This window comes from Erinaceus europaeus, chromosome 5 (genome assembly GCF_950295315.1).
Source record: "Erinaceus europaeus chromosome 5, mEriEur2.1, whole genome shotgun sequence".
NCBI classification, from domain to species: domain Eukaryota; kingdom Metazoa; phylum Chordata; class Mammalia; order Eulipotyphla; family Erinaceidae; genus Erinaceus; species Erinaceus europaeus.
Window position 1 is genome coordinate 51,002,938 of NC_080166.1, and position 21,132 is coordinate 51,024,069.

The 21,132-nt window shown below is 41.3% G+C and overlaps 1 protein-coding gene across 4 annotated transcripts in view; it reads left to right on the forward strand.

The window, feature by feature from the left end:
- The window catches only part of ELOVL7 (ELOVL fatty acid elongase 7), a 113,396-nt gene that overhangs the window by 32,387 nt on the left and 59,877 nt on the right, over positions 1 to 21,132 (forward strand). Inside the window, exon 3 of one of the 4 annotated variants that reach the window (XM_060191310.1) lies at positions 7,836 to 7,907. The exons of the other annotated variants lie outside the window; for them this stretch is intronic. The gene's annotated coding sequence lies outside the window, so the exon portion shown is untranslated. The remainder of the gene's footprint in view (positions 1 to 7,835; positions 7,908 to 21,132) is intronic. 4 annotated transcript variants of the gene reach the window in all.

Here is a 21,132-nt window from a genome sequence, read left to right on the forward strand (position 1 = left end):
ATATTCCATAAACCTAAATCTGGAAACAGTGCTAGTGTCCAACAGTAGCTTAGAGTTTAATTATATTATGTTTACACCATATTATCCAGATAATTTCTCTTCTAGATAGCTTTCCAAAGAACACAAAAACACCTGAAATGTTCCTCTCTCTCTCCCTCTCTTTCTCCCCCCCTCTCTCTCACTCTCTCTCTCTCTCTCTCACACACACACACACTCATGTTCATCATAGTGCACGTGCGCGCACACACACATACACACACACACACATACACACACACACACATACACACACACACACACACACACACACGTTCATCATAGTGCTGTTTGTAATAGCCTTGATTTGGAGCAACCCAAGTGTCCAACAACAGTTGGGAGTTACAGTTTGTATACACAGTAGTGCTTTTCAGCTATAATAAATGATGTGGTCCACTCTTTTTCTACAACTGGGTGGAACTGGAGGGAATTGTGTGAAGTGAAATTAGCTAAAAGGATAAAGACAAATACCAGACAGGCAGGACTTAAGAAACATAGTAAGGGGAGGTACAGAGAGCAATAGTAATACAACTGTGGTCTGTTTATACAGATTAAAGGACTCAAAAGGGAGAGATTTAAAAGGGAATTGATGGCCCAGTGCCCTATGGTAGAGGGAGATAGATAACATTTGGTGGTTGGTGAAGTATGCTGGCACCTCTCTTGGGAGACTTGAAACTATACCCCTGTGACAATACAGTCTTTTAAAACATTTCCTCGCGCAGGTTGCACAAAGCACAAGGACCGGTAGAAGGATACCAGTTCGAGTCCCGGCTCCCCACCTGCAGGGGAGTCGCTTTACAAGCAGTGAAGCAGGTCTGCAGGTGTCTTTCTCTCCCCCTCTCTGTTTTCCCCCATCTCTCTCCATTTCTCTCTGACCTATCCAACAACGATGACAACAATAATAATGACTACAACAATAAAACAAGGGCAACAAAAGGGAATAAATAAATATTAAAAAAACATTTCCGCAATAAAAATTTGAAATGGTTTTCTTGTGTGTGGAGAACACACTGATCAGGGACAAAGGTGAAGGCAGGGAGGGGCCAGGGAGAATGGAAGCAATAGTACATTAGTCTTGATCACTTCCCAAAGCTGAGCAGTAATCTGGTCTCAGTCTCTTGTGAAAATACATGTACCAGATCTTAGAGAAACAAAAATTGGGGCATGTGCCTTGTCATAAGTGTGACTCAAGGTTTGGACCCCAGTTGTAAATGGGAGCGGCATAACACCTGAGGAAAACTGAGTGCTGTGTTGTTCCCTCCTCTCTTTGCCTCTAGGGTTCATGCTGGGGCTTGGTGCTAGCCACTATAAGTGCACTGCTCTTGGTGGCCATTTTTTCCACTTTATTGGGTAGGATAGAGAGAAATTGAAAGGGGCTGCAGACCTGCTTCGTGGCATGTGAAGCTTCCCTCTGCAGGTGCAGCACCCCCAGCCCCTCTCAACCCCCGTGTTACTGTTCTGTGTGTCTCTCTGCAATAAAAAATGAAAAAAAAAAATCAACTGCATGGGCTTGCCTGGGAGAGAGGCAGCTTTGCCGTAAGAGTGACTCAAGTTCCAGCCGTTGGTACACCGCATGGGGATTTCACAGTATTGAAGGATGCTTCATTGCTGTGGTGTCTCTTCCTCTCTGCATTTCTCTAGCTACGTATATGGAAAAGTCAGTCTTGGTAAGAAAGAAGGAAGAAAAGGGAAGGACAAGGTATGGGGGAGAAAGGGAAGGGAAATAAAGGAATGTAGAGTGTGGGTCAGCCTAGAAGTGATGGGACTGCACATGTGCTAGGCCCTGATGTCTCAAAAACAAACAAAAACAGTGCTTAGAAGAAATTAGCGCACAGGCGTAGGGCAGCGGGTTAAGCGCACGTGACGCAAAGCGCAAGAACCAGCGTAAGGATCCTGGTTCGAGCCCCCCCCCCCCCACCTGCAGGATAGTCGTTTCACAGGTGGTGAAGCAGGTCTGCAGGTGTCTTTCTCTCCCTCTCTCTGTGTTCCCCTCTTCTCTCCATTTCTCTGTCCTATCCAACAACGATTACATCAATAACAACAACAATAATAACTACAAAACACACACACACACACACACACAAGGGCAACAGAAGGGAAAATAAATTAAAAAAATAAAAGTGACTAGTTGAGAGACTTGTTAAAATGAGAGAAAGCAGTGTTTTGTACCTGTGTATTAGCATGGAAAGTGGTTAGATTTTCAAATATATTAGAAGATAGAGTTGTGCTGAAGGGTTTGATGTGCAGGTGAAAGAAATAGAGACTTTCTCTTATTTTCAAAGACTTTGAGTGTTATGGTTAGAATTCTCCTGACTTTCCATTGCTCCATATCAACCAAATATTTACTTGACAAGTAAAATGAAACTGAAGACATTTTTTTAAAACGGGGGGCATTAATAGTTTACAATAAATACAGTCCTTGGTACATATATAAAACTTCTCAATTTTCTGCAAAACACTCTAACCCCCTAGGGCCTTTTCCACAACACCAGGACTTGAAACTGTCCCCTCCCCCCCCAGTCCATTACTTGAAACTTTTTATTTTTAACCTCCAAGTTATTGCTGGTGTTCCAATCCACTGCTCCTGGAGGCTATTTCCCCCCCTTTTTGTTGCCCCCCCTTTTTTTTGCTTCTGGGGTTACCGCTAGGGCTCTGTGCCAGCACTATGAATCCATTGTTCCTGGAGGCTGTTTCCCCCGCTTTTGTTGTCCTTGTTGTTTATTGTTGTTATTATTCTTGTCATTGTTGGATAGGACAGAGAGAAATTGAGAGAGGAGGGGAAGGCAGAGAGGGGGAGAGAAAGACAGACACCTGCAGACCTGCTTCCTTGCTTGTGAAGCAACCCCCCTACAAGTGGGGAGCCTGGGGGGCTTGAAGTGGGATTCTTATGCTGGTTCTTGTGCTTTGCACCATGTGCACTTAACCCCCTGTGCTACTGCCTGGCCCCCTGAATTTATGGCTTTCTTGTCTCAGCTAAACACTGACCAATATTACTTGATCATTTTACAATAGAACAAAGCAGAGCAGAGCAGAATAGAATAGAATCTTCTGAGAAATAGAATATCTTAATTCAATTAGTTTAGACTAATTGGTAGGGTAAATGCAGTCCTGGAATACACAGACTGGTGTTGCATTTAGTGCAGTGCTACTCAGATGTAGTCTGTGATCTGACACTGACCACTTTAAAAGCTGGAATGTACCTCGTGGTGCACCTTAGGTAGGCTATTTGTGGTTTGGGGTCAGTTGGATGCTTTGCTTGCTTTCATTCTCTCGTGAATAAATAGGTGCACTTGCTTGTTGCACATGATTAAGATACATTTTGCCCTACATGTGACTCACTACTCTTCAACACCTCAACTGGTCTATACCTTGTTCAGCAAGTATCATATACTTGAATGTCATGGCAATGGGAAATTGCCAGAGACATTACTAAATGCTCACACCTGATTTCTGGGCCTTACTTTGTACCTTGACTACTAATCAGCCAGCCACTTGGGCATCAGTCAGTGTCAGATTTCAGACTACATTTGACTGCCACAGAGAAATGAGACATTGTACCCATGTGTCAATAGCTGTACTGTGCTCCACCAATAAAGTGTGTGTGTATGTGTGTGTGTGGGGGGGAGATGAGACTGGAGAGTCAAATGGAGTTGCTTTTATTCATTCAATAAATGCGTTATTTTATTTTATTTTTTGCCTCCACGGTTATCACTGGTGCTTGGCGCCTGCACTATGAATTCACTGCTCCTGGCAGCCATTTCTTCCTCCTTTTTTTTTTTTTCTTTTGTTTCTTTTTTCGGATAAGGCAGAGAGAAATTGAGAGAGGAGAGGGCATAGAAAGGAAGAGAGAAAGACACCTGAAGACCTGCTTTACTGCCTGTGAGGCGACCTCCCTGCAGATGGGGAGCCAGGGGGCTTGAACCATATTCCTTGTGTGGGTCCTCATACTATGTGCTTACTTCATACTATGTGCGCTTAACCTGATGTGCCACCTCCCAACCCCCAGTAAATATATTCTAAGTGTGAACTATTGTGTGCTGGATTTTTCCTACACTCTGGAATTCAGTTAAGCAGAGACTCTTCCTACCTGAGTGGAACTTAGAAAAAAGAGTATTGTGTATATAAACCAAAACTTTCTTAACCACTCACTGATGGAATACTACTCACCTGTAATCATGCTGAGTGAAATCAGATTGAAGGAGAAGGATGAATACTGAGTGACCTAATTTCTAGGTGGCATTTAGGCAAGGAAAGAAAAGGGTAACACAAGTAAAGTTTGGACTGGGTGTGGTGCATTGCAGCAAAGCAAAGGACTTTGGATTAGGAGGAGATGGAGAGGAGGGTGTGTGTTGAATATCCAGTGTACTGTAGTGAGAATGGAGTGTGGACACCTGTGACAAGGAGGTAAGGTGACTTGTACCCATGTGTCAACAGCTGTCCTTAAATCTTTCTTTCCTCACTAAAATTATTGGAAGGAAGAAAGGTGTATGGGTACCTAAGGAGTTAGACCTTTACTTGACATATTTTAGAGGATTTTTGAGTTGGAACATGGCACGGTAAGCTTAATCTTTGGAAATATCACTGATGGAAAAGTGGAGTCAGGAAAGTTAATTGAGGTTTGTTTTTTGTTTGTTTGTTTTGTTTTTTAGCAGTGATCTAGGTAAGAAATGATGCCAGGAAGCAACAGTCATGGTCATGGTCATGATTGAGGAAGGGATTGAGGATGATAAAGAGAAAAAGGGCTTTCAGGAGAAATATTGTTTGGGTAATTTAAATCACATGTCCTAAGAGGTGAATGCAACTTCACATATTCTACTATTTCTGACTCAAGATAAGATTGATGGTCCAATTCACTGAGAAAGGAATTGGCAAAGGGAAGGAGCTAGAGAAGTGATTAGTTGAGTAGCTCCTCTCTGAGCTCCTGAACTCTCTCAATGGGTTTCTGTGCTTGTGACCACCTGAGAAACTGCCCATTTCTCTATCCTAAGCTCTTTGCTCAGGGTCTCAAGGCTTAGCAAATGGTTCCTGACTGAACTGAGAGATTGTTAATTAGCTTCCTATTGCTGCCATAACACAGTATCATAAACTTAGAAGTTTAAAACAACACAGATGTATTGTCTCACAGTCCCGTAGGTCAGAAGTCCAAATTGCCAAGAGTAATTGCTTTGTTAGAGAAGGGGCCAGCTGGGATTGAGACATCAAAAATCTGTTTCCAAGGTTATTTAACTTGCTGGCAAAATCCAGTTTTTTGTTTGTTTGGTTGGTTTTTGGTTCTAGGCCGGAAGCCCCTGTGTCATTGCTTTTCTGCTAAGGGCTGCTCTTAACAACTTACAGTACCTGTCTTTCTCAAACCTAGTAGTAGTACTTTGAGTTCCCATGTTTCGAATCTCTTTACCTCCCTTTTTAGCCACATCGTTCCAGCCTTCTTTCAGTCAGAGACAGGTCTCTGCTTTTGTGGCTCTTGATAACACTGGACCCACCTGCATAATCACCAAGACTATTTCCTTGTTTTAAAGTCTATATTCTTTTTAAAAACTTTATTATTATTATTTATTGGATAGAGACAGCCGGGAGATCGGAGGGATGGGGACAGAGAGGAGAGAGACAGAGAGACACCTGCAGCACTGCTTTAGCACTCGCAAAGCTTTCCCCCTGCAGGTGGGGGCTGCGGGCTTGAACCAGGGTCCTTGCTGACTGTAACATGTGCTCAACCAAGTGCACCACCACCCAGCCCCCAAGGTCTATATTCTTAATTACATCTGTCAAGTCCTTTTTACTATGTAACATAGCCACAGGTTCTACGGATTAAGGCACGGAAATTTGGGCAGATTTTGTCAACTATGATAATAGTTATCTACCAGGTCATATATGAATTAGTCAAGTTCTTTTTTTTTAATCCCTTTTGTTGCCCTTGTTTTATTGTAGCTATTATTATTGATGTTGTTGTTATTGATGTTGTCACTGTTAGATAGGACAGAGAGAAATGGAGAGAGAAAGGGAAGACAGAGGGGGGGAGAGAAAGATAGACACCTGCAGACCTGCTTCACGGCCTGTGAAGTGACTCCCCTGCAGGTGCGGAGCCAGGTGCTCGAACCGGGATCCTTAGGCCGGTCCTTGCGCTTTGCGCCACATGCGCTTAATCCACTGCACTACCACCCACTCCCTTACAGTCAAGTTCTTAAACAGTCATCCAGAACACTTATTCATTGTACAGGGAAGCACCAGGAGACTGTCCATCATCTTAACCATTTATCTGTTAACCTTTTATTCATTGATTTACTCATAACATTTGAGTACCTGTTTTATCTTTTGGTAATTTTTTAATTATCATTATTAGAGACTTAATGGTGATTTACAAAATCATAAGATTTCAGGGGTGTAGATTCACATGTGTATGTGTGTGTGTGTATCCTTACAAGAACTTATTTCTGTCCTTTCTAATGTCTGACATTCTCATTGGTATGAAGTAGAATCTCATTTATATTTGCATGTCTCTGGTAATCAGTGATGGGTCTCAGTGCTGGTACTACGAATCCACTGCTCCCAGATCAGCCTTATTATTATTATTATTATTTTCTATTTTAGTGGATAAGACAGAGAAGGGGGGGAGATAGAGAGGGAGAGAGAAAGACACCTGCAGACCTGCTTCGCTGCTTGTGGAGTGTCTTCCCTGCAAGTGGGGAGCCGGGGACTGGAATCCGGATGCTTGTGCGGATCCTAGTGTTTAGTACTGTGTGCACTTAACAGGGTGTGCCACTGGAGCCTTTTTTTTTTTTTTTAAAGATTTTATTTATTTATTAGTGAGAAAGATAGGAGGAGAGAGAGAAAGAACCAGACATCACTCTGGTACATGAGCTGCTGGGGATTGAACTCAAGACCTCATGCTTGAGAGTCCAATGCTTTATCCACTATGTCACCTCCCAAACTACACTTTTTTTTTTTTTTTACATAAGTCTTTTGGTCAGATACTTATCTTCTTCAGTGAAAATTCTGTCCATGTCTCCTCCCCTGCCTTTTAAATTTTTTTAATTAATGAGGGATAGGAGGAAAGAGAGAAAGAACCAGACATCACTCTGGTACATATGTTGGTGGGGATTGAACCTCATGCTTGAGAGTCTAATGATTTATCTACTGTGCTATCTCCTGGACCACTCCCCTCTCCCTTTTTAAATGGGGTTGTTTAGTGTTTTTTGTTGCTGAGTTTTGTAAGATATATATATATATATATATATATATATATATATATATATATGTTATTAACTCTTTGCTATGTTGCATATAACAGTCGCTTCCCATTCAGTAGATAGTGTTTTTCTGTTTTGTGATGGTTCCTTTAGCTGTGCAGAAGCTTTTTGGTTTGATCTGGGCCCATTGGTTTGTTTTTGTTTTCCTTGCTATTGGACTTGCTTCTTCAAAGTGCTTTCTGAAACACACTTTGTAGAGTGTTCTACCAATGTTTCCCTCTATATATTTGATAGTCTCTGGTCTAACATTCAGATGGGGTTGATTTGTGCATGGTGATATATAGTGGTAATGTTTTATTGTTCTGCACACTTCAACCCAGTCTTCCCTGCACTGTGTGTTGAAAAGACTCTCTCCATTTGATATTAGCCTCCTCTCAAGCACCCCCCCACACACACACACATACACAGCTTGTCAAGTATTAGTTATCTGTAGGTGTGAGGAATTTATTTCTGGGCTTTCAATTCTATTTTACTGGTCTCTGTTTATTAAAAAAATTTTTTGGCTACTTTATAGGGGGGTTGTTAATGGTTTACAGTATAGATGTTGACACATAGGTGCAGCCTCTCATCTCACCTTGGAAGCAACCCAGATGCCCAACAACAGATGAGTGGCTAAGAAAAATTATGGTATGTGCACACAATGGTCTCTGTGTTTATTTTCATCTTTCCTTACAGCTGAGTGGCGTTCTACTTCACACACACACACACACACACACACACACACACACACACACACACGGATTAGTCACTCCTCTGCTATTGGACACGGGTTGTTTTCAAATCTTGGCTATTATAAATAGAGTTGTGATGAACATAGGAGTACATGAATCTTGTTGGATAAGTGTTTTTGTGTTCTTTAGAGATACCTGGGAGAGGAATTGCTGAATCAAGTGGTTGGACAATTTTGAATTGTCATAGTTTCTTAAACACATGTTATTTACTGATGAGATTTTTTTATTGACAAGTTTCTCTACTTAGTGAATAATCTATTTTCAGTATACAGTAATGAACATAGATAAACACAGATATCTTTGGACATGTGTATTTGATTCTTTAGGATATATCCTTAGGAAAGGAATTGCTGGATCACAGGGTAGGTCCATTTTTAGCATTCTGAGAGTTCTCCAGACTGCTCTCCAGAGGGGTTGTACCAATTTATATTCCCACCAGCAGTGCAGAAGGATTTCTTTACCCCAGAGACCTCTCCAACATTTGTTGTGACTGTCCTTTCTAATGTATGGTATCTCATTGGTATTTCATCTTCCCATTGTTTTTGTATATTTACAATTCTGACGTTTAGTTTTAGGTGATCTTACTTAATTAATCTTTATAAATATGACTTCAATGTTTGATGCCATGACTGAAAAGACCTTCCTTAGCATGAAACAGTCATGTTGGGAGCTGATAGAGTACATACCTTACCCTACACAATAGGTTGGGTTTATGACCCTGGCCACCACCTGGAAGTACCATGTAAAGGGATGTTTGCCAAATTGGAGTAGTACTGTGGGGTCACTCCTTCTGTGTCTGTCTCTTATGCTCTAATAAAAAGCATCTGTTAGGAGCAGCAGAGTCATGTAGTCATAAAGTCCCATGAAAAAACCTGACGGCAAGGAAAGAGAAAAATCTAGTTAACTCAAATTTCACAAAGCATTTTTTTTTTGGTTCTGATATAATCATACATTCACAAGTGATTTCAGGATTAGTACACAGATATCCCATGGTAGTACCCTTCACTTGCTTTCTCCCAATGTCCAGGTACCTTATATATAATTTTACTTTTTGCATTTTCATGTTTGATAAACCTAAAATTTGTTTTGCATATGCTAAGATGTTGATTCCAAATTGACTATTCATTATTCCTAACATTTTTTTGAAGAATCTATGTTTTCCCTATACTTTGTCTTTTATATATTCATATATGAATGTTTCTATTTATATTTGTTAATTTAAAAAATATATTTATTGGGGAGTCGGGCTGTAGCGCAGCGGGTTAAGCGCAGGTGGCGCAAAGCACAAGGACCAGCATAAGGATCCCGGTTCGAACCCCAGCTCCCCACCCGCAGGGGAGTCGCTTCACAGGCGGTGAAGCAGGTCTGCAGGTGTCTATCTTTCTCTCCTCCTTTCTGTCTTCTCCTCCTCTCTCCATTTCTCTCTGTTCTATCCAACAATGACAACAACAATAATAACTACAACAATAAAACAACAAGGGCAACAAAAGGGAATAAATAAATAAAATGTATTTATTTATTTACTCCCTCTTATTGCCCTTGTTTTTATTGCTGTAGTTATTATTGTTGTTGTTGGATAGGACAGAGAGAAATGGAGAGAGGCGGGGAGGGAGTAAATAAGAGGGAGTAAATAAATAAATACATTTTATTTATTTATTCCCTTTTGTTGCCCTTGTTGTTTTATTGTTGTAGTTATTATTGTTGTTGTCATTGTTGGATAGAACAGAGAGAAATGGAGAGAGGAGGAGAAGACAGAAAGGAGGAGAGAAAGATAGACACCTGCAGACCTGCTTCACTACCTGTGAAGCGACTCTCCTGCGGGTGGGGAGCCAGGGGCTCGAACGGGGATCCTTAGGCCAGTCCTTGTGCTTTTTGCCACATGCGCTTAACCTGCTGCACTATCGCCTGACTCCCTATATTTGTTAATTTTAAAAAATATTTAAAACTGGAAGAGAAGCAGAGTTGTCAGTGTATATTTTCCCAAGAGCTACATGTTGGCATGATCTGTGCTGGCCTTCATTTAGAACTCAACTACAGTGTATTTTGGCTGGTCAAGAATTGACTTGAGGTTTTGTGGGTTGTGCTGGGGTACAGGTGAACAGCATTCATTTCCCAGCCTTCAGGCATGTGTCTTATCTTTTTTTTAATTTTTAAAAATATTTATTTATTCCCTTTTGTTGCCCTTGTTGTTTTATTGTTCTAGTTATTATTGTTGTTATTGATGTCATCGTTGTTGGATAGGACAGAGAGAAATGGAGAGAGCAGGGGGAGAGAAAGATAGACACCTGCAGACTTGCCTCACCGCTTGTGAAGCGACTCCATTGCAGGTGGGGAGCCAGGGGCTCGAACCAGGATCCTTACTGCTGGTCCTTGCGCCCCGAGCCACATGCGCTTAACCCGCTGCACTACCGCCCGACTCCTATGTGTCTTATCTTATTGATCTCAATCTATTAAGGTAAAGCCTTTAGACTGTATAATGCTTATATTATCAATGCAGTTCACTCTCAAAATCTTTTCCATGGAACATATATTACCTGGTTTTTATAGACAGGAAATAGAGGCTCTGAAAGATTGAATTGCCTAGACATCAGTTTACAGAGCAAGTTGGCAGAGCTCAGATGTACCTTCCGGCCAGTATTACCCTATTGCCATTCAGGCTAAGATTGTGCGGAGTGTCTTTTTATTCCATTGACCCTAGGACAATTAATATAATATCTACACTAGCTCTCTCTGAATTAGCAAACTTATATTTGTCACCATTTTTAGTTTTTCATATTCATTGAAAAGACTTAGCAGGGATAGATGACTTTTCTCATGTTTTTCTGACTTAACTCTGAGCAGTGCTAAAGAGAAGTAAGATACTCATCTACCATTTCACTTGTCCAAATTGAGGGGATAGATTTAGATAATTCTTACTCTCCCCCCGCCCATCAGCTATACAATTACACATGTTTTTAATTTTGCTAGTATTTTCCATAAGTGTTTATTTATTATTTTTTAGATAGAGACAGAGAGAATTTTAGAGGAGGGATAGAGATTGAAAGAGACAGAGGGAGACATCATTTGCAGCCCTGCTTCACTACATATGAAGCTTTCCCCCTGCAGATGGGGACCAGGGGCTTGAACCTGGGTACTTGCATGCACACTGTAATGTGTGCACTTAACCAGGTGTGCCACCACCAGGCCCCAAATTGTCTACAGTTTTATGTACTCATATAGGAGTAAATGAATCAGAGCATTTAAAAAAGGATAAGCATTTTCATGTGGATTATTTAAAGGGAAACATGATAGACATTTAACACAAATCTCTGTTAGAGGGAGTCACATAGTGTGGCTATTGTATAATGTGGCAGTAGTCATGATTTCAAGGGCAGGGTTTAAAACTGCACGTGTACCTAACATGTAAGTGTATTATCTTCTCACCCTGTATGTTCCTCTTTTCTTTTATTAAGCGCTACCAGCATTTGTAGTTTATATGCTGCTTTTCATGGACTAGAGATTTTAGGAGTAATCTGGGTGAGTCTTCAATTCTGAATTTTCCTGTGAAGAATTATTGCTTTATCATGGTTAAGGCTGTTTTCTACATGATTTTCGTCCATTTCTCTTAGAAATCACATCTGGATGGGACCTCCATAAACAGCCTTCAAACTGATCATTTTAATTCTCAGATACTTAAGTTATTTAGTGGTTTTGGTGGGAAGGAGAGGAATCTTAGGATCAGGTCAGTTAATGCAAGGTCAAGCACACCCCAGAAACAATTTTATAAACCAGAATCCCAAATCACTCCTATCCAGTTGCTCATATGTATAGACGAAACTATGATTAAACAAGCGTGCACGTGGGTAATTCTGCTCAGGAAACTAAAAAGCTTAACTAGGGGTCGGGCGGTAGTGCAGCGGATTAAGCGCACATGGCACAAAGTGCAAGGACTGGCAGAAGGATCCCAGTTCAAGCCCCCGTCTCCCACCAGTAGGGGGAGTCTCCCTTCACAGGCGGTAAAGCAGGTCTGCAGGTGTCTATCTTTCTCCCTCTCTGTCTTCCCCTCCTCTCTCCACTTCTGTCTGTCCTATCCAACAACAATGACATCAGTAACAACAATAATAATAACCACTACAACGATAAAACAACCAGGGCAACGAAGGGGGAAAAATAGCCTCCAGGAGCAGTGGATTCCTGGTGCAGGCACCGAGCCCCGGCGATAACCCTGGAGGCATTAAAAAAAAAAAGCGCGTAACTAATACTATTCTCTCTCTCTTTAAAAGTATTTATTTTTATTGAGTAGATACAGGCAAAATGTGAGAGAGAAGAGAGAAGGGAGAGAGGGCTGAAACACTCATCTCTGAGTCCTATTGTCTTTTTTTTTTTTTTTTTAACCTCGATTGATCTTTGCCTTTCATTTCATTTTGCATTCAGTTGACATCATTTTCCCTAATTTCAGCAGAACTGTTGCAACCTATGGGTAAACCTGAGGGTAATTCTTTTCATATGAAGGCCGGCACTTCTCTGCTATCAGTGACGGACTATTTTCCTTTCCCAGTCCATATACTTTCTCCATGTGAGGAGCTTCGAGTCTATAGACATTAACTTCAGTCTGTGAACGTCTAGAATTTGCCTCTGAATCTGGACTTGTTCCACTTGGAGTCCTGAAGTTTCCCTTTCTGCATCTATCTTTACTTCTTTCTGAAACTTCTGCATGGTACACTAGGGAGATTAGCAGTACATGAACCACAAGCCATGTCACATTTCCAAGTGGATCCCATTATTACTTTTAATTTTATATTTATTTATTTCCTTTTGTTGCCTTTGTTGTTTTATTGTTGTAGTTATTATTGTTGTTGATGTCATTGTTGTTGGATAGGACAGAGAGAAATGGAGAGAGGAGGAGAGAACAGAGAGGGGGAGAGAAAGATAGACACCTGCAGACCTGTTTCACGACCTGTGAAGCCACTCCCCTGCAGGTGAGATGACAGGGGCTGGAACTGGGATTCTTACACCGGTCCTTGAGCTTTAAGGCATGTGCGCTTAACCCGCTGTGCCACCGCCCGGCTCCCTCATTATTACTAAATAATGAAAGGCAACTGGGAAATATTATTTTTACTTTCTGTTACTAGATAGTTCCAAGGCACATTTCTGCAGCAGAGTGTATCTTTTCCATTAAGTTTCACATGTATTTTTGAATGGAGAACACTTTCGTAGGAAGGTTTCTTTGTCTCTTGACCTGACTCTGTCTCCCAGACTACAGAATAAGTCTCTTTGCTAGCAAAGCACCTAGGCTTCTTGCTATTATTATAGCATATATTCTATAACCAAACTCCAAGGAGATAAGCCACTCTGTCTAGTCCACGTTTTAAACATAGCTTTATTGCCTCATACCATACATCCATTTAAAGCCTACAATTCAGTGATTTTTTTTTTTAAGCATGTTTGTAGTTACACACCCAGTACTGTATTCAAATTTAGAACATCTCATCACCTCAGAAGGAAAGCCAACGCCTATTGCTCCTCACCCTCTCCTTCAACTTCTCACTGTGCTTGTTTGTTGTACAGAGACAGCCATAAATTGAGAGGGAAGGAAGAGATAGAGAGAACTGAAGCACTGCTTCACCAATTGGCTGAGGCATTGTCACACATGTCCTCTACTGACCATACCACAGCTTGGGTCCTTGTGTTTAATTTTTTTTGTTGTTTCCAGGGTTATTGCTGGGGCTCGGTGCCTGCACTTCAAATCCACTGCTCTTAGAGGCCATTTTTCCCATTTTTGTTGCCCTTGTTGTTACCCTTGTTGGCGTCATTATTATTGTTGTTATTTCTATTGTTGTTGTTGTATAGGACAGAGAGAAATGGAGAGAGGAGGGGGAACACAGAGGGGGAGAGAAAGATAGACACCTGCAGACCTGCTTCACCGCTTGTCAATGGACTCTCCTGCAGACTGGGATCTTCCCACTGGTCCTTGTGCTTTGCACCACATGTGCTTAACCCGCTGCGCTACCGCCTGACCCCCCTTGTTTAATATTTTGATGAATGGCCAAATAGTTTTTCACAGTGATTTCACCATTTTATAAGTGGCAGTGTATAAGTGGCCTAACTTTTCTACCTAATCACCAACACTTGTTATTGCTTGTCTTTTTAAAAAATATTCATTTATTTATTCCATTTTTATTGCCCTTGCTTTTTATTGTTGTAGTTATTGTTGTTGTTATTGATGTCGTCGTTGTTGGATAGGATAGAGAGAAATGGAGAGAGGAGGGGAAGACAGAGAGGGGGAGAGAATGATAAGACACCTGCAGACCTGCTTTCACTGCCTGTGAAGTGACTCCCCTGCAGGTGGGGACCTGGGGGCTCGAACCGGGATCCATATGCCAGTCCTTGTGCTTTGCACCACCTGTGCTTAACCCGCTGTGCTACCACCTGGCTCCCTGTTTGTCTTTTTTTAAAAAACACTTATTTATTTATTGGATAGAGACAGCCAGAAATTTAGAAGGGGATGATGGAGAGGGAGAGAGACAGAGAGACAACTGCAGCACTGCCTTACTACTCGTGAAGCTTTTCCCCTGCAGGTAGGGACCAGGGTGCTCAAGCCTGGGTCCTTGTGCATTGTAACGTATGCACTCAACCAGGTGCACCACCACCCGGCCCAGCCCCATTGTTTTTGTTTTTGTTTTTTTACTACAGCCATGATGTGGCTATCTGACCCATTATTGAATCCCCACAGTGGAGGCTACTGTGACTTAAGTATGTGGGGTTGGTTGGCTTAGTCTACTTTTGCCACCTTGCTCTCCTCTAATCACTCAGTATTCTGGAAAGTTGCATGTAGCAATAGACAAGTATTGACTAGTGCTGCAGGTGTCTCTCTGTCTCTCTCCCTTTGTCTATCTCCCTCATCCATCTCTATTCTCTGTTTCTATCCAGTAAACAAGCAGTTAATTAACTTTGACCTTCTGCCTTCTTACCTGTGAAATGAAGATAGTGATACTCCTCTCATAGGTCTGCCGTGAGGATTTATTGGAGCACGTGACTGAAACACCTTGCACAGAAATGACCCAGAAAGTCCTCAGTTAAATGGTTGCTGTTGTTCCCTTGGATCGATTGGGTAACAGTTTGCTCTCCTCCCTTGCCTTAGGAAATACGAGTGCAATTGATTTCAGGTGTGTCAACTCTTACTTGTGTGTGGTACGTTGGGTTATCTCCCTTTCTTTCAAGAAGACTCGTGCAAACATCCTTACAGGATCTCTGTAACACCGGTTTCGGAGCAATACTCTGAGATGACTGCTGAGAACGTCAGTTATCACACGCAGTTGTGGATCTTCCTTATGAATTGCTACGTGTGCTTTAGCTGACCCATTTCAGAGATTTGTTGGTTTCTAGTAACTCATTGTTAAGACACTATTCTTAATCAAAAGCACCAAATCTTAAAACTTTAGTCAAGATAGCTTTTTTTTTTTAATATGGTGGAGGATGGAAACTACATATATAGATGTTATAAAATGTTATTTCAATACAAAGTTTTAAAAGATAGATTTTTGAATGCAAAAAAAACCAAAAAAACAACCTGATGATTGTTTCAGATTGGCATGAATTGATTTAGGCTACTTAGCAAAGTCTTTCCAACTCTTGCCAGGGAACTCCTTGAGCCAGCTTGTTACTGCTCAGTTTTGAACCTCTTGGCTAATTTCTGAAAGCAGGGGAACTGCTTTCATCTGAGCACACAGTGGCAAAGTTCCCTTGGCAGGAAGTGTTTGTTCTTTCAGATCTCACACATGGTGGTCACAAGGGAGACCTTGGTATTTTGTTTTACTTGATGGTTCTTTCCTTTGATTTCATGATGTTTCAATATTTTTACTTGAACATCGAGTCTCTGAAGAGAAGTCAGTGTGACCCACTTCCCCTTAGGGATTGTCACTACTTGGGGCCAGTATAGCTGTCCAGTTTTACCTGCAGTTTAGATGCTGCTGTAGTTGGACTCAGGGTCTTTTAACAGAGGCTGTGAAGTTTCCAAGACTCTGCTTGTGTTGATAGAAAAAATGTGATAGAGGCAAACTCCAAAATTAACTTTGGGGATTTGGAGAGAGAGAAGGACCAGCTGGGAAATGAGAGAGAAAGAGAGATGTTTATATTAGTGCAGTAGGAAGTGGTAGAAAATGAGTTTGAATGGATAAAGTGAAGTCAGTGAAGCTGCAAAGCTGGGACTTGATGTGACTTTTTTTTTTTGGGGGGGGGGTCATCTCTGAGACTTCTCTACTTGAGGCTTTTTCAGACAGAGAGAGTGACCATAACACCGATGCTTCCTCCCAGGGCCGTGACACTTGTACACACTGCACAGGGTGCTTGAGTCCAGGTCACAGGCACGAAAGCAGACATCTCCCCAAGTGAGCTAACTGCTAAACTCTTGCAGTGATCCTTCCTTCCTGCCTGCCTACCTTACTTCCTTGTCTACTCCTCCTTTTTTTATTTCCCCTCCTTTTTTTTAATTTATAAAAAGGAAACACTGACAAAAACCATAGGATAAGAGGGGTACAACTCCATATAATTCCCACTGCCAGAATTCCGTATCCCCTCCCCTCCCCTGATAGTTTTCCTATTCTTTATCCCTCTAAGAGTATGGACCCAGGATCATATTGGGGTGCAGAAGGTTGAAGATCTGGCTTCCCTGCTGAACATGGGTGATGACAGGTCATTCTGTACTCCCAGCCTGCCTCTCTTTCTCTAGTGGGGCAGGGCTCTGACTTACTCCCCCTCCTCTCTCAATTTCTCTCTGTGCTATCTAATGAAAAAAATGGAAATAACATCTGCTAGGAGCAGTGGATTCATAGAGGCCCAGCAGTAACCCTGGAGGCAAAAAAAAAAAAAGTGTACTTGCAGGTATCTTCTCTTCTTTTTCTTCATAAAATGGAAATAATGGCAAGACCACAGAATAAGAGTGGTACAATTCCACAGAATTCCCACCACCAGAACTACATATCCCACCCCCTCCTTTGAAAGCTTTCCTATTCTTTATCTCTTTGGGAGTATGGACCCAGGATCATTGTGGGGTGCAGAAAGTGGAAGGTCTGGCTTCTATAATTGCTTCTCCGCTGAACATGGGCATTGGCAGGTCGATCCATATTCCCAGCCTGTCTCTCTCTTTCCCTAGTGGGGTGGGACTCTGGGGAAGCCTGGCTCCAGGACACATTGGTGGGGTCATCTGCCCAGGGAAGTCAGGTTAACATCTTGGTAGCATCTGGAACCTGGTAGCTGAAAAAGAGTTAAGATATAAAGCAGAACAAAGTGTTGACTAATCATGAAACTAAAGGCAAGAATATTAGAGATGAAGATTTGGTTTCTTCGTTTTGGAAAAAGCTAGTAGGTCTATTTTAGGTATATACCTAGGGTCCATGACTTTACTAGTTTTTGCCTAAGCCTGACATCTAATATGCAAGTGGACCCAGGTTATTGTCTGGGGAGATGGTGTCATAGTTGGAAAAAGGACTAGAAAGCTGGATTGGGGAAGAAAGTAGCTCCCAAATATGGGAAAATATATAAATATTGTTAACTGTAAATCCCATTGATTTGATCTGGGGCCCATATTCAGCACAAGAGCCTGTGTAACCTTTGCCTCCCTGTAGGTCTGAGCTCACATTCTGTGGTCATGACATCTCTTCTTTCTGTCTTCCTCTCTCTGTGTCCCACTCTCTACTAAAGAAAAAGGAAAGGGCCAGGTGGTGGCACACCTGGTTAAGTGCATGTTACAAAGTGCAAGGACCCAGGTTCAAGCCCCTGGTCCCCACCTACAGGGGGAAAGCTTCACGAGCGGTGAAGCAGGACTGCAGGTGTGTCTGTCTCTCTCCCTATCTCCCCTTTCCCTTTCCTCTCAATTTCTCTCTATCTCTATCCAATAATAAACAAATAAATAATAAAATTTTAAAAAAGGAATAGACTAGCATGTCTTGATGTTTAAAAAGAAAGGAAAACAGATGATCTCTGGGACTAACGGATTCATCCTACAAGCACCAAGCCCTAGCAGTAACCCTAGCGGCAAAATAAATAAATAAAGCAAGCATTTTGAGAGGGGGAAAAACCCACAACAAAAACCTCCAATGTAGGAGTATGAAGAGAAGCATCAGGAAAGCAAAAATATGAAAGACAGAATGATGGAAAGAAAGGTGTGAAGTTAGTTTAGACGGGTGCTATTTTCTGAAAGCCAAGGGGGGCTGAGTAATGTGATAGATAAGAATTCCAGAAACACCCAGTTTATTGAGTGGCAGGTCACTAACCTTTGTGTCAGTCAGCTCCTTTGAGAGAGGGCAATTAAGTGAGGTGGTTATCTGAGGACAGTCGCACCCTCTAGCAAGCACCTCTTTGGATTCACTCAAGAGCAACCCCTCTTCCTTATTTCATTGTCATTTACCTACTCCCCCCTTTTTTTTCTTTCTTTTCTACTTTGATTTAGCTGTGTAACTGCTATAGCCTGGTGAGGGGCATTTTTGTCACTGATTTACCCATATGCCACCACTAGTTAAATGTTTTTTCTGCTTTCAGTCCCAAAACCTAGATATGAACCAGGTGAGATAGAGCATATGTTCACATGTATCCATAAATTAGGGCAAAATATATTCCTGAAGGCAGAAGTACACAATAGTCTGTAGTGAGTCAGTATCAAGTTCATAATGAAATAGTGTCTACTCAGACTTAGACATCCTCCTCACCTACTTCCTATTACAGTTCTCTCAGTCACTCCAAAGCTAACCTTAGCAAAACAAGGACTGCAAAAGCTGAATAAGGGCAAGAGACTGGCATACTTTAACGATGACTCTTTATTCACTATCAGGCTGCCCCATCAGCTGGGGGCCTAATCGGGGGAGTCCTGAGATTCCCAAACAGACAGTGATGGGCCCAGACCTCAAATAAATCCCTCTCCCCATTGTTACTGGTCATTTCTATCAGGAACAACACAATAGACCCCTTTGTGGGCCACTATAGGACCTTGCCCTCAACTTGGATCAATAATGGTAGAGAATATTCCATCCTCCAAAGGGAAGCTGGATAACATGCTCAATGCTACACCTGAGGAAGATGGGTCGATAGAGTAGCTCCCAAATATGGGAAAAGTGTATGAATATTGTTAAATGTAAACCCTATCTGTTTGATCTGGGGCCCATATTCAGCACAGGAGCCTATGTAACCTCTGCCTCCCTGTAGGTCTGAGCTCACATTCTTTGGTTATGGCTAGGAACATTTGAGGCTGCACCAATTTCAGGACCCCTCATCCTCAGGTGATAGGCAGAGTATGCTATCCAACCTCCTTTGGAGAACAGAACATTCCCTACCATTGTTGATCCCCATTGAGGGCCAGGTCCAATAGGAGCCCACAGAGGGGTCCATTATGAACAAATGATGTGTGAATGAGAGATATAAGATCCACACACTTAATGTAAACAAGATTCAAGTTTATATCCTTAAATTCTATTTGGAGAGAATACAAAGTCAGTAACTCAGATGACAGATCGGAAGAAATCCAAATAAATATTGCATCTTTCTTATAGTGGAGAAAATAAAGAGTAAAGGTGAAATCTTTTGTAGTTTAAATGGGATGATTTAGTGGTATGGTTGTATTTTTAAGTAATGATTGATTTTTCTGAGATATTAAACTCAGTAAGACTTTTCAGATGACAAAATAGTGATGCTAGTTCTGTGATTATCAGAATCTGGAAATTTGTTTCGCCGGGTTCGAGACCCCGGTCCCCACCTGCAGGGGAAAAGCTTTATGAGTGGTGAAGCAGGGCTGCAGGTGTCTCTCTGTCTCTCTCCCTCTCTATCACCCCCTTCCCTCTTGATTTCTGGCAGTCTCTATCAATAAATAAATTAATAAAAAATTAAAAAAATAAAAAGGTTTTCTTGTAGGGGAAGAGGTCAGAGAACTATCCTATCCCATGTGCTAAGCATTTAATTTTGAGTTTAATGGGTACAAGTCTTTCATGCGCACTGCTTATCTGCAGGCACTTGGGAATTCATTAAGTGACAATTTTCTGTAATAAGCTATTCTGATAAGATATATATAACTTTAATTACCCTCAAGATATTGTGATTTATTTATTCCAATTTCATCATGTATTTTATTTTATTTTATTTTTGCCTCCAGGGTTATAGCTGGGGTTCTGTGCCAGCACTGCTCCTGGAAACCATTTTCCCCATTTTTGCTGGCTTTGTTATTGTTGTTATTGTTGCCATTGTTGTTGTTGTTGTTGAATAGGGCAGAGAGAAATTGAGAGAGGAGGAGCTGACCCACTCACTCTCCATTCCTTTATTTCCCTTCCCTTTCTCTCCATAACCTCGAATGGGTCGGGGCGGGGGGCGGTGGAGGGGTAGTTATCCTAGGTTGTGGATGAGTGTTTTTGCAGACACCCATGATGAGCTGGGAGATGGGACCTATGTGTAGATAACTGTACTGTAAACCATTAACCTCTCAATAAAGTTATATATAGCTTTGTATTAAAGAAGCTCTAATTACCCTCCCCCAAAAGATACTGAGTTGTCATCATATAGTACTTTTTCCATGTTTCCTATGCAAAAATGTGACTTTTCCAATAATCTAATATTTAGGATACCCATGAAATTAGTTGAGCTGTTCTAACTTCTAATCTATATGCCACTATACTCTATCATGTAATGTTAAACATATAGTTTCATATATACTTCAATGCAAATATATCATATTTTCCTCTAAACCATGACGATTTTGTTAAATGGTTAGTATTTATGGGATTAAACCACAACTAATCTTAGTCCTAGAGTTAAAAAAAAAAAGTACAAGTGACCTTTATTAATAATGACACATTCTTCAGGTTTTTTAGAATCAAATCTCATTAAAGAAAATCTTTTGAGAAGATCAAGGACAGCCCCTCAATTAAAGGCCAGATTACAGATAGAATTCATTTAGGTAGCAAATTATGGTGAAGCTGGCCTGGTCATGTGAATTAATTACAAATACTATGCCATACTTGTTTTTGTTTCCACCTTAAAATTTAGGTTGAGAAAAATTGGACCTCCCTGCTCATCAGTGTAGCAAAAATACTATTACCAGCTGTTAGAATTTACTTTGGTCATTAATCCCACAAACATAATTCTGTAGAAATACTCATTTTGAT